The 13,399-nt window shown below is 38.0% G+C and overlaps 1 non-coding gene across 1 annotated transcript; it reads right to left on the reverse strand.

The window, feature by feature from the left end:
- Positions 1-439: 439 nt before the first annotated feature.
- LOC141644577 (small nucleolar RNA R71) lies at positions 440-546 on the reverse strand. The gene has a single exon (XR_012544190.1). It is a non-coding gene; the product is annotated as a small nucleolar RNA R71 (small nucleolar RNA).
- Between the last annotated feature and the right edge of the window lie 12,853 nt (positions 547-13,399).

Raw genomic sequence — 13,399 nt, forward strand, 5'->3', positions numbered from 1 at the left:
CACCAACCCTTTTGCAAGAGAAGGTGAGGAGAACCCAACACAAAATCAACCACAAAATCAACCTACAATGCCTAAGTTTTCATCACATTCTGTACTAACCGAGGAGAACCTAGCCAATGGTACTCCCACACCACAACTTCTAACCGGAAATTTTATTGCAAAATCCGCATTTATCCAACTAGTCGAAAGAAGCCAATTTGGGGGGATGCCTAGTGAAGACCCTCATTCTCATATGGAGGCTTTTTGCGATTATTGTGATGCGATTTCTCGAACCGGTGTAACTCAAGACCAAATTCGATGGGTCTTATTTCCTTTTTCTCTAATTGGCACCGCCAAACAATGGTTAAAAATCCTTGATAAGGCTACTCTCGGAATTGATTCTTGGAAGAAGTTGGCTCTAGCTTTCTACAAAAAGTTCTATCCACCCGAAAAGACTAACATGCTAAGAGCTCAAATTACGGGTTTTAAGCAAAGGGATGAGGAATTTTTGTATGAAGCTTGGGAGCGAGTCAAGGGAATTTGTCGCTCATGTCCTCACCATGGACTTAGCGAATGGTTCTTGGTACAACAATTTTGGAACGGTCTTTATGAAGATTCAAGAAATATCCTTAATATGGGATCGAATGGGATGTTCACCGAGGTTGATGACAACCAAACTTGGAGCAAAATTGAAGAGATGACAATCCACAACTCACAATATAGTAGGCCTCGCAAGGCTACTAGAGGAGGAAAGCACGAAGTGGACGCCGTCACTCAATTAGGTGCCCAACTTAGCTCCTATATCGATACTATCAACTTGAAGTTTGAGAAAGCAATGGCTAGACTTGAAGAAGTCTCAAAACCACTGAAACATCATGTCAATGCCATGACGGCAACTTCATCAATCCCAAGTGGGATATGCGAGAATTGTGGAACTTTGGGACATGACCAAAGCGAATGTAGGGGAACAACCGAACAAGTTAATGCTTTCCAAGCATACAAAAGTGGTACCCCTTATTCAAACTATTACAATGAAAATACCAAATTCCATCCAAATCTCTCATACAAAAGCCAAAATGTTCAAAATCCTCAAACAACATACACCCCACCTCCCATGAGAAACCAAAATCAAAGACCCTTTTACAATCAAAACCAAGGTTACCCAATTGACTCAACTAGCATCTTCAAGCTCACAAAGACAAAAGGGGCAATTACCACCTCAAAGTAATCCCCCAAGATATGAAACGGTTAGTGCCATTCACTTGAGAAGTGGTACAAGGTATGAAGCACCTAATAAGCAAGTTGAAGATGAAGTTGTGGAAGCTAGTGAAAAGGAAGAAATTGTGCAAAACTCCAAGGATGGAGAACCATCAAAAGAAGAGATTTCAAAGAAAAATGAAGACAAGGTCAAGGAGAAGGAGCCCATTGTGATTAGACTTCCTTTTCCAAGCCGTCAAGCCAAGCTCAAATTTGATGACCAACTTGGAAAATTTATGGAAATTGTGAAGAATTTGGAAGTCTCGATTACTTTCACGGAATTAATCAATCACGTGCCGGCCTATGCAAAATACATGAAAGACATCCTCACAAAGAAGAAGTCAATCCGGAAACTTGAGACTATCGCCTTCACTAAGGTGAGTAGTGCAATACTTCAAGGGAGTTCACCTCCAAAACTCAAGGATCCGGGAAGCTTCTCCATACCGTGTACCATTGGCGACACCACGATCAACAAAGCCTTATGTGATCTAGGGGCTAGTGTGAGTGTTATCCCGTACTCGGTGAGTAAAAGGTTGGGGATGGGAGAGCTTAAATGCACCAATATCACACTCCAAATGGCCGATGGATCGACTAAGACACCATTAGGGATATGGGAAGATGTGCCCGTGAGAATTCGGAAATTCTTCATCCCGGTGGACTTTGTCATTGTTGATATGGAAGAAGACTCCAACATTCCAATCATCCTAGGAAGACCCTTCTTACATACCACGGGTGCGGTAATTGATGTGAAACATGGAGAACTCATTATAGAAGTGGGAGATGAGAGCATAACTTTTAATCTTGACAAGACCATGAGAGCTCCACGTATGCATGAACCATGTTTTATGGTTGATCATTATTGCCGGAAGGATGATAAGAAGAGGTTGGAATTTCAATGGAAGAAGAAAATTGAAGATGCTCCATTCAAAGAGCAAGTGAATTGTGACAAGGAGAGCTTGCAAAGCTCATCAAAATCAAGCAAGGAAGAAGAAGATGGCCTCATTGGCCAAGACAAGAAATTGGGAGAGTTGTCTCCATCAACTCAAGAAATCTTTACTGATCAAGTAGATGAAGTTTGTGGTCTTTGGGACGACGATTTTGAAGGGATTTTTAATCCCTACATTGGTAATGCTATTGATCAAGACCGACAACAAGGGCAAAGGTCTATTGAAGATCTTTATCACAATAATGAACAAGCTTTTGATTATTTCTTCAACGTGTTGAGCAACATCAACAACACCTTGGACATGCTCCCTTGACATATCACTAAGGATGAGAGTTTGGTGGAGTCCTCCCTAAACCACCGTTTGTAAATAATTCTAACTCCCTAACTCGCATTTCAATTCTTGTATTGCATTTTTGTTATTTTTGGATTTTTATACTTTGATCAAGATAATTGTCATGTTTGAGAGAAGTGAGGGAGGGACTAATGATTTCAATTAATGTGTAGTGCTTTAGCTTAGTGTGGGGATAGCAATTGCCTAGGCTATTCATGCCTTAGTAGTGCCCCCAATGAAGAAAACGAGATTTTGAAGAATGAAAAAATGACAAGGGATATGCAAAGTACACGGATGGAACTGAATCCGGGTAAAAGGGGTACAACCCGAGCGGATACAAGACAATCCGCCCGTCTTCAGGCAATCCGGGCATATTGGGTAGAAGACGGCGTCTTTCATGAGCTTAATTTTTGAAATTTCTGACTGTCAGCAAATCCGGGCGTCCTGCAACTAAATCCGCCCGTCTTCAGAAATCCGCCCGTCTTTGTGGCTGACGAAAACAAGAAAAATCCATGGACAACAATCCGCCCGTCTTCTCTGAAAGACGCCCGTCCCGAACTTTCAAATCCGCCCGTCTTTGTTCAAATCCGCCCATCTTTAGGCAAGAATTTTGAAACCCAGAACAGGCAGAATCCGGGCGTCCCGAAGGAAATCCGCCCGTCTTCCCCCTGCATTTCAAATATTTCGGGTTTGTTATAAACCCCCTCCCACATTCATTTCTTCATTCACAACACTACCGATAAACTCCATAACCCTCAAAACCCTCATCCTCTCCATCACAAAAACAAGATTTGCCCAACTACATTCACCAAAATCAAATCAAAACATCCTTTAACAACAAATTAATCACTCCTTTTTCAACAAAAATCAAAACCAAGCACCAAAATCTTCAACCTTTGAGTCGATTTTTGAAATTATAAAGGCAAAGCCTTTCACGTTGAAATCGATTTGGGTATACTAGAAATTGAAGATTTTTCACTCTTTCTTGGTTTAATCATCAATGGCAAGGACAAAGGGAGCAACAAAGGCAAAGGCACCAAAGGCAAAGACACTTTCATCAAGGCAAAAGAGTCTTCAAGCAAAGAAAGTATTGGCTATGGTGGTAGCTTGCCCAAACTTGGAAGTGCAACAACAACAACCTCCCATGGGAGCAACAACATCTACTACTCCGGAAATTGATCAACATTCGAACTATCCAGAGGTAATTTTCATCTCTAAATCCGATAGGGACACTTTTGCCAAGTATGCTAGAAAAACATTTCTATCCACCAAGTTTATTTGTGAAGATGCCTTAGATAATTTGGGTGTCCTTGAGCAAACTAGAGCCTTCTTTAAAGCCATGGGGTTGGAAAAATTGTTTGAGTCAAAAGAATTGGCATACCCCTCCCTTACCTTAGAATTTTTGAGTCTTTGAAAGTTAACAAGTTTGAGTCTATGGAAAACATCGAGTTTCGCCTAGCTAATGTTAGTAGGCGCATCTCCTTTGAGGAAACGGGTAAAGTTTTGGGTCTAGATGATTCACCGAGTTATTTCAAGAATGTTGGCAAATATGACCCCGCTCCTCTTTGGGAGGCGATTTCCGGAAGGAAATTTGAGAATTTTCATGCTTGTCGCGCTCTAGTAGTCCACCATCCGGGCATTAGAGTGTGGTACAAGGTCATAGGAAACACCATTATTGCAAGGAAAGACACCAACCATTTCACCAAACTCGATTTTGTTCTTCTTTAGTCGGCTTTGAACATTGGAAGGGAATTCACCAAGCCTTTCAACTCTCTAAGGCTTTTGGTGGATAGATGGCTAAACATTGATTGTGGGAAGCAAGGCACTACCGTTATTGTGAATGGCGGTCTAGTCACTATTTTAGCTAAATAATTTGATCCTAACTTCAACAAGGATAACAAGTATGAGGCGAAGAAGGGTGGTCATCTCATTGATATTGAGACCATGATAAACAAATATAAGTGAGTCTCTCATAACCATCTTGATACCAAGTATGGATGGCTCACAAGTGAGGCTAGATCTTTTACCTTGCCTTCAAAGATTTGTCGTTTAAGTGTCCACCGGACCAATTATCTCCTTCCCCTTTCAAAAGAGGCCGAGTATATTATCCGACAACAAAAGGGTGAAATTGAAATGCCCTCCTCTTCCATTGTCACACCAACCTTTCCTTTCAAGTACAAAGAGTTCAAGCCCAAAGGAGTTGAAGCAAGAAATGATTATGTGACTCTACTAATGCAAGAGATGCACAAGCAAGCCTTCAAATACCGGGAAGATGCTTACCTAGCCCAATATTCACCCCTCCTACACTTAGCTAGGCAAGGACTACTTGATACTTCATGTCCTTTGCCTAGTTGGGCGGATAGGGAAGTCTTCTTTCCGAGTGCATCTAGGGGTGAACTTCCGGGTGACAATGAGGTTGTCGGAGATAACGTTGTTGATGATAACATTGATGATGAGGTTAGTGAAGAAGGAGAAGAGGATTATGAGCAAAATGAACAAGAAAGTGAAGAGGGAAGTGGTGAATCCACTTCTAGTGAGGAAGATGATGATGGTGATGATATGGTAGAAGATTAGCAAGCTTGGAGGCTCCTACCCTCTCAAGGTTTGTCTTACTTCTTCCTTTGTTTTAATTATTTTTCTTGATCATTGTTGGAGTAGTCCTAGCACCATAGAGGACTAACACCTCGGCTCCATTGAGGTGTTCTCATTCTATTGTTCCCACCTTTCAAAATCCAAAATGACAAATCTAAATTCATGCACATTGCATTTGTGTGCATGAACTACACCCAACCTTAAGACATTAACAATATTGTCTAGCTTGGTTTGGGGAAGTACATACATACACAATGGGAGGTAATTCAAATTATCCTCTCCACCATAAACAAAAAAAAAACCATGCATCATGTAGTGTAGTTTAGTATAGTTTGCATTTAGTGTAGAAATCATGCATCATGTTTGCATAATTTCCCATCATTTTGGCCATTGAGGACAATGCCCATATTAGTGTGGGGATGGGGAATTCTAACTTAACTTCTTATACAAAAATACCAAAAAAAAAAAATTGAAAATTGAAAAAAACCAAAAACAAGTTCTTTGTAGTATAGTAGTGTATATATTATTGTATATATATTGTGTTTGTTTTATCCTTGTTCACATTGATCGACTACGCCACATCCGAGACATGAGGATATTGAAGACCGCATGGTATGATCTTCAATCTCCTTTTTCCTCTTTATGTTAATGACTACGTGCCTTTATTTTGATTGATGCGGTATAACAATGTGAACTTAGGACTTGAATTTAGTTTACATGTCATATTAGTGATAGAATCACTTGTATTAGGATGTATATAATAATTGCATCATAGCATATAATTGCATTTAGATTAAATGTTTTGAAAAGTGCCTAATTGGGAACTTTGACAAGAGAAACTAATCCATTACAAATACTTTTTCAACTTAAGACTTCGCCTACTAGAATGGTTGAAAAACACCCTAGATTGTGTCATACTAGTATCTTTTGACCCATGACACAAAGCCTAGTCAAGAGATTGCATGTGAGTCACCTATCCAACCCCGTGATGCGATGTGGACTTGGTTAACTTGTCTAGGTGACCTTGATTGACCTTGTGGTAAGGCAACCCAAAAATACTTTCTATCAATAAGTTTGAGATGCTCATTTCAAAGATTTTTGTTATGTGGAAACGTTTTATTCCCAAGGAAACCTCAAATGTTATGAAATGTTGAAATATTGAGAATTTTTAATCGTTTTGATGGAGGCATACCACTTCGATGTGCTTTGGAGAGGGATCCATTGAATTGGGCCCCCACACGGTTGTGAATTCGACCGCCCAGAGACAGAGTGACTATCACCCCGAAAAGCTATTGTCTAGAGGTTAACCGGTTGCCTAATAAGCGATTGGCGAAAGCAAAGGACATTAGCATGGAAGGGACAAACCCCATCTCTAAATTTTTGAAAATGTGAAAGAAGAATGAGGCCAATTTTTGAATACTAGTCACATCCACCCTTGTTTGCAACGATTTGAGCATTTCATTCCCAAAAAGCCTTTTTGTCAAGCCACTTTGTCGAGCTTGGGACGATCCATGACCTTTACTTTTTTAGAGAACTCGAGACTTGTCATGTCATATGCTACTAGCATCATAGGGATCATCATTCCACCACCATCCGATCGCTCTTGACGAAAGCATTTGGAAATTGAGGACGAAAGTAGTCTAGTTTAACACCATTTGGAGGTGATTTAGTGTCATCCTCTTAGCCTTAGTAATTTGTTGAACTAGTATTTGTGAAGGATTATATGCTCTTAAATTTGTTCCCTTTTAGTTGACTCCGCCACTTGATGAGGAAGTGGCTATTATTTTTGTAGATGCATCCATTATTTGATTTTGTGTGCTTAAATTTTGGATGTGTCGCCAATTTTGGCAAGACCCACCTTGGCTTGCAAGAAGGCATCCTACCTCATGGGTATCTTGTTGTGAGTGGAAGGGGCGGAGTGAGACCCGCTAATTGTCTCATATCGGCTATGTTATTAGGTTAGTTTAAATAACGGTCCTAGTCTTTGTCACCTCTTTACTCAGGACGAGCAAAGGTTCGGTTTGGGGATATTTGATGTGACCATAATTAGAGCATATTTAGCCCCCGAATTAGCCTTGTTCCCATGCTTTTTAGTGCATATTTAGGTCATTTATTATCTTTAGTTCTTTGTTTTGCATATTCTTTGAGATTTTGATCCCTTGGTAGGAAAAGAGTAAGAATCTTGCATTTTCATGGCAAAACGAGACTAAATTGATTGAATTCAATGACCAAGCATCAAGGAGAGACAAGATTAGAAGGCATTTGTACATATCATAGTAGATGGGCAATGAAGAGGAAAGATGCTTGCATCCCAAAGGAAATCCCCAAGGATTTTATGAAGAAAAGGGAAGAAAAGAAGAAGAAACTATGCTGAGCAACAATCCGTGAGGATTGCCTTGAATCCGCCCGTCCTCGACCTTACAATCCGTGCGTCTTCTGCCAAAGACGCCCGGACAGTAGCTTCAGAATCCGCCCGTCTTCTCCCAAATCCGCCCGGGTAGAGACACAAGAATCCGGCCGTCCCGAGCCTAAGACGCATGGATTCCAGTCCAGCGCAAATTCGTTCTTCAAGCTTCAACGAAAGATGCCCTTCCTTCTAAAAATACCGGCGTTTCCTTAAGTAGGGACTTAATCGTTATTTAAGCCCTTAGTAGGGACTTAATCGTTATTTAAGCCCTTCCTTCTAAAAATACCGTCTAATTGGAAGAGCATGTTCTTCTTATCAATCTTTAGAGTAGTTAATATCAATCAAATCTCTCTTTAGTTTTGTAATCAACAATTAATCAAGTTTTAATACAAGTTTTATTTCCTTAATCTCTCTCTTGTTCATCCTTTATTTTGGGTAATTGAAAATTATTTGGGTTATTATTGGGAGATTGACAACCTCTCAATCAAGCATCAAGTACTTCTTTTATTCTTGCTTTATTATTGGAATCATTAGTAGGTATAATTCTCTTAATCCCTTTTTAATTATTGTTAATTACTTTCATTTATTCATCATGTTTCACTTTGTTGGTATGATTGACAACCTTGCTAGCATGTTCAACATGATAATGAGTGAGTAGTCACTTAGCTAGGGTTAATGGGTAATTAGGGGAGACTAATATGGGGAATGATTCATGCTTAAATTAATATGCTTTCATGGTTTATTTGCTTGCTTGTTTTGATCTCAACTCATGCACATGTTATGTTTGATGAAATGCGAGCCTATGAATCCTTGCATTTTTTACCCATCACCTATCGTTTCAATGAGACTTGTAATACATAAACCAACTCGAGTCGCATTAGACCATGCATGTTGTTGAGTAGGGAAGACTAAGTCGACTTGTAGGTGTTGTACAATCTAATCGATTCGGCTCCGGGACCCAAACTTTCCTATGATTGTAAGATATAACCCAACTCAATCCATCACAACAATATTTGCTTTCTTATAATTTGAGAACATGTTTGTATGATCAATTCCCATGAATCCCCTATGACCCCATGACACCCTAGTGTTTTTTATCAATTGTTTACAACCCTTTTAATTCATCTTGCTTGTTTACTTTCATTGTTATTTAGTTTAGTGACCTTCTACATCAATCCAAATTGTGACACCCCTAAGACACTACTAGTTACAATAGAAATCTCATTTCAATTCCCGTCCCTTGGGATCCGACCTTTACTTGCCTCTTTACTAATTGTAGAGTTGTTTGTGAAGTTACAAATTGTGTTTTGGTCTAGGTGCATCCAACGACAATAATTCCGAATATAGCATCGAAAGTAAACCCGACCAGTAGTGTATTAGGTAAATTATAGAGAAAACCCTTTGGTCTTTTCTACAAGGAAAACTGGGTAGGGGAGGGTAAAAGGGGTCAATGCATGAGCAAGGTGTTCTTCACAAGAGTAACTAGGTATGCATGGCTAGTGTTTAGGTAAATGATTATGCTTTCCACTTAGTAATTAATTAACACAATATTTAGCCTAAATCACCCTCTATTTTGGTCAACATAAGATAAAATGGATTCCATTTTATCTTTGTCAATTTTATCAATTTGTCACATGTCACAAGTCATGTAAAATTGTTATGCATTTTTAACATATTAAAAATCAACGTATTAATAAAAATACGTCATGTACAAAATCGACTTAGTAATTCATAATTACTTGTACCAAAATGATTTACCAATTATAAATCACAACATCTTGTATTTATAATAAATTATTCATTCAAATGCAATTGTTTCCTTAAACAGTAATTTCATCTAAGTAATAAAACAATTTGATCACTTAGACCGTATCTTATTTAATCAAATTACAATGAGATACGTAAATATTACTTCCAAAATCGTCCGTCAATTTTAAGTATTTTAATTAACCCGTATCGTCACACGATCAATTAAATAATCAATTAAGAGTGTTACCCTTTAGGTATGACCTAAGGGGATCAACTGATCACCACCGTCGCACGACAGTAATGTCAAACTCTAGTCAGCCAATCATTACCGATATGTGTGGACCATTTGACAGTAAAATATTACTTCCCAATTGTATTCTTAAAATGAGACTTAAACATGTGATCATCATGATCAACAGTTGTGATCGCATTATTGTCGGACGACACATATTCCCACATGGAGGAGTGGCGGCACTTAGTGAGGAGGGTAAGCCCCTAGCTTTTGGCTGTCTTTTGTAGTCTTTATTGCATAAGAATGCATTCGTTCGTTTCTGAAAACCTTTTGTAATTCATATGCAGGAGGCACCGTCTCAGCACGTGGCATTGTGTAGGTTAGCCAACCGGCTGCGGGCCACGGCCATCGCCGCACTTGTAGGTGGCCGAGGACGACATGTATGAACCTCTCATTCTCTTTATTTCTTTTCAAATTTTGTTGCAATTTCTCGCTTTTGTTCTGAAATGGTTGAATAAAATGATTGAATTGAGGCATTTCTTTATCATTTGCAGAGAGAGCGTGACCTGGAGCCCAAGCTGACGCAGTCCCAGGAGGAGACAGCTCGTCTGTTGAGGGAGCTGGAGGTCAGAGACGCTGAGATTGCTGCTCTTGAGGCGACTGTAGCTGAGCTGAGTGGCGGCCAGGAGTAGCTGCCCTTCCCCTCCTTTTTATGCTGTTGTCTTGTATATACTTTGTACATTTTGAACTTCATTTCGGACTTTTCGGACGTGTTTTGGGCGAGAGTCCCAATTTGATGTATATATTGCATTTTTGTTGTATATATGACGACCTCAGTGCCTTTGCTACTGGTTGTTTGCTGTTCCCGCAGGTTAGCATAAAATCAGGTTTGGTAAACGACGGTTTGTGCCATCATGCTGCCGAAATTTACATAGAATTCACACGTAAAACACATAACATATACGTGACTTAAATTGGCGCAAAATGAGAAAAGTGTCCGAAAATGAGCAAAAATGACAAAAAAATGTCCAAAAAAAAGTGCAAAAATATGCCCAGAAATGAGCAAAAATGACCGGACGGTAGGGAGGACTACCCCATAAAAAAAACTTAAAAAGAAATGTATAAGTGTGAAATGTAGTGAAAATGAGGAGTGAAATGATTCCCCTAAAAAAGAAAATAAAACAAAATGGGTAAGTGTGCTCGTTCGGCGAGAGGTCGAGTTGCTCTCGAAAAGCAAACCCGAAAAGAATTAGGAAATATTAAATTTGATCATGAGCATGCATTGCATTTGCATTTAATATTGTCTTGTATTCATTTATTGTTGTTGTTTGGCTATTCCTACTCAACCTCGTGGTTGACAGTGTATTCGTGAACACCTGTGAACCATTATGGGGAGCAGATTTGACAGGTGTGAAAGATTAACTGGCTTGTGAGCTATGTGATGTGTGAGAACTTGGCCAATATAACTAGAAGTCTAGACCACATAAATTATTTAAATCATATTATTTATTTTTGCTGCGAGTTGTTATTATTTTATATCAAGTTTTAGTTAGTTAAGTTGTAATAAACATGTAATCGCTAAGTTTTAATTTTAAAGTACTTTGGTGAGTTGGACTTTGCTATTTACTACCTCGGGAAATCGAGATGGTAACAGTCCATTTACTTGGGAATGTCTAGCTAAAGGCTCCTGAATATACGGAGGTGTTACAAAGTGGTATCAGAGCAAAACGATCCTCAGTCCTAACTAATGAATTTAATAATGAACTTAAGATGTGTCTAATAAAATGAATCCAGGTAGAAACTGTTTAGGAGCCCCTTGTTTGGTTAGGGAGACGTCCTTGATCTGGCCCTTCCAGTTTTGAACCGGCTAGCTTGAGGGATATTGCAGTGTGGGGTAATTTAAAATGAATATCGTTTATTTGTCTTAGGAGTTTTGTTTGACTTGTTTGAATATTGTTTCATTAATGACTGTGGTTACGGGGACATAACCTTGATTTTAAGGAGAGGGGCTACGATATGATTTTAAGCATTGGTATATGCGTATGGTTATGGGAAAGTGTGTTGGTATGTATTTGGGAAAAGTAGTTGTGATTAATATGTGAAGCATGATGTATATAAGTGAAATTGTGAAGAATGAAAATTTGGTCGATTTCTCAGATTCTTACCTTTGATTGCTTTGGCGGCCATTGTTTTCTGTTTAATATCCTTACACAAAATATTTATATGTGATAGCCTTGTGACTTAGCTTTCATATGCTGCTTGTTTCATGTTTAAATAATATATGGTTTAGGATAAATAAATATTTAGCTGACAGTGATAAGAATATTTCTGTAGAGTTACATTTTCGTCCCATGTTTTTGTAAAAATTTCGATTTAAAAGTTACTTATTGTTTAGATGTGATTCCAACTCCAATGTTTAAAATATTCGTATATATTTCTAAATTGATAAGCCATGTTGCAAAATAATATATTCACATTTTATAGTGATTTTTCCAAGTTGGCCTAAGTTTCTGACAAGTTGCTGTAAAATTTTTGTTCCAACCAAATAATTTGTAAAATGAATTATAAATTGACTTTATAAGTTTTTGACTTGATTCTTTCTCTCAAGCATTGTTAACTGTCTGTATTTTATAAAAGTATAAGTGCTCAATAAGTAATTATATTATTATTTATTTATTGATTTTTAGAAGATGTAACATATTTCTTAGCCTTGAAAAAAGTAAGTTTTGTTTCTTATCTTTTGAATGTTGATATTTTGATGTTGAAAATTATGTGAAGTAGGATGACATGTCTAGTGATATGCGGAATGTTTTCCCTAAGCCTATATATATATATAAATATATATATATATATATATATATATATATATATATATATATATATATATATATATATATGTTTACATTAATTGCATCCATGTTTAAGTTAGATATCATTATTAAGAAAAGATTCACTAATTAATTATGCGTATTTTGTTATAGATTATTATTTTTTCTGGCAGTGTATTCGTCGATAGTTAAGTAAAGTAGTTAAGTTTAAATAAAATTTGAGTATATTATATGTTGTGATTTTGCTATATAAAGGTAAATCAAAGATTTTGTTATTCATTTAGCCAATAATTCGTGTTGTGTTGGAAATAATAGTTGTCTTATGTTACAATATGTATTTCATGTTTTGTGCCGTTACAACAATGGTTTGTATTTTAGCAGGAATTCTCACAGAGACAATGTCCTGCCAGGGAAGAACTTGCAGGGATATCTAACTCAAAATAGATTACATGACTAGTATAATTGAACAAATAAAGGAATAGATGCAAAAGTATGACACATAAATTTATACGTGGAAAAACCCGAGGAATAAGAGAAAAAACCACGGGCACCAAGCTAGGAGGGATTGTTACTAAGACTTTAGAAAGCCTGACAGGGAATGTGTATGCCAGGCAAAGAAGACAACACGGCTGCTTAGTAGTAAAGCTAAGATTTTTAGTTGAAGAAAAGTATGAGAGTAAAGTGAGAGTGAGTAGATGTGTCAAACAAGTAATCCCTTTCTTTTATTCTTCTCTTCTATTTATAATAACTTTGCAACGGCTCCTTCAGGTTGATTTTAGGGTTTCCTGGTAAATAGGACTCGTGCCCTATTTACCTGGAGGTGGTTGCATGACTTTTGTAACATTCTAGCCGTTAGCCTTGTTTGGTTAAATATTCTATATAGTCTTAAGTTTTCTTCAATCGTTGCCTGCCTGGCCCTGATTATGCTGACTTTGTGGCTAACGTGATATCCCTTCATGTCAGGCCTATTAGATGCCTGACTTGTCTTTCCCTTCTTGTTGGTGCCTGGTCGGGTGTTCTGGTTACTTTGTATGAGGACTTTTGTCAGGATCGACTTTGGGTATTTGCCTGACTCATG

This window comes from Silene latifolia, chromosome 2, assembly GCF_048544455.1.
Source record: "Silene latifolia isolate original U9 population chromosome 2, ASM4854445v1, whole genome shotgun sequence".
Taxonomy (NCBI): domain Eukaryota; kingdom Viridiplantae; phylum Streptophyta; class Magnoliopsida; order Caryophyllales; family Caryophyllaceae; genus Silene; species Silene latifolia.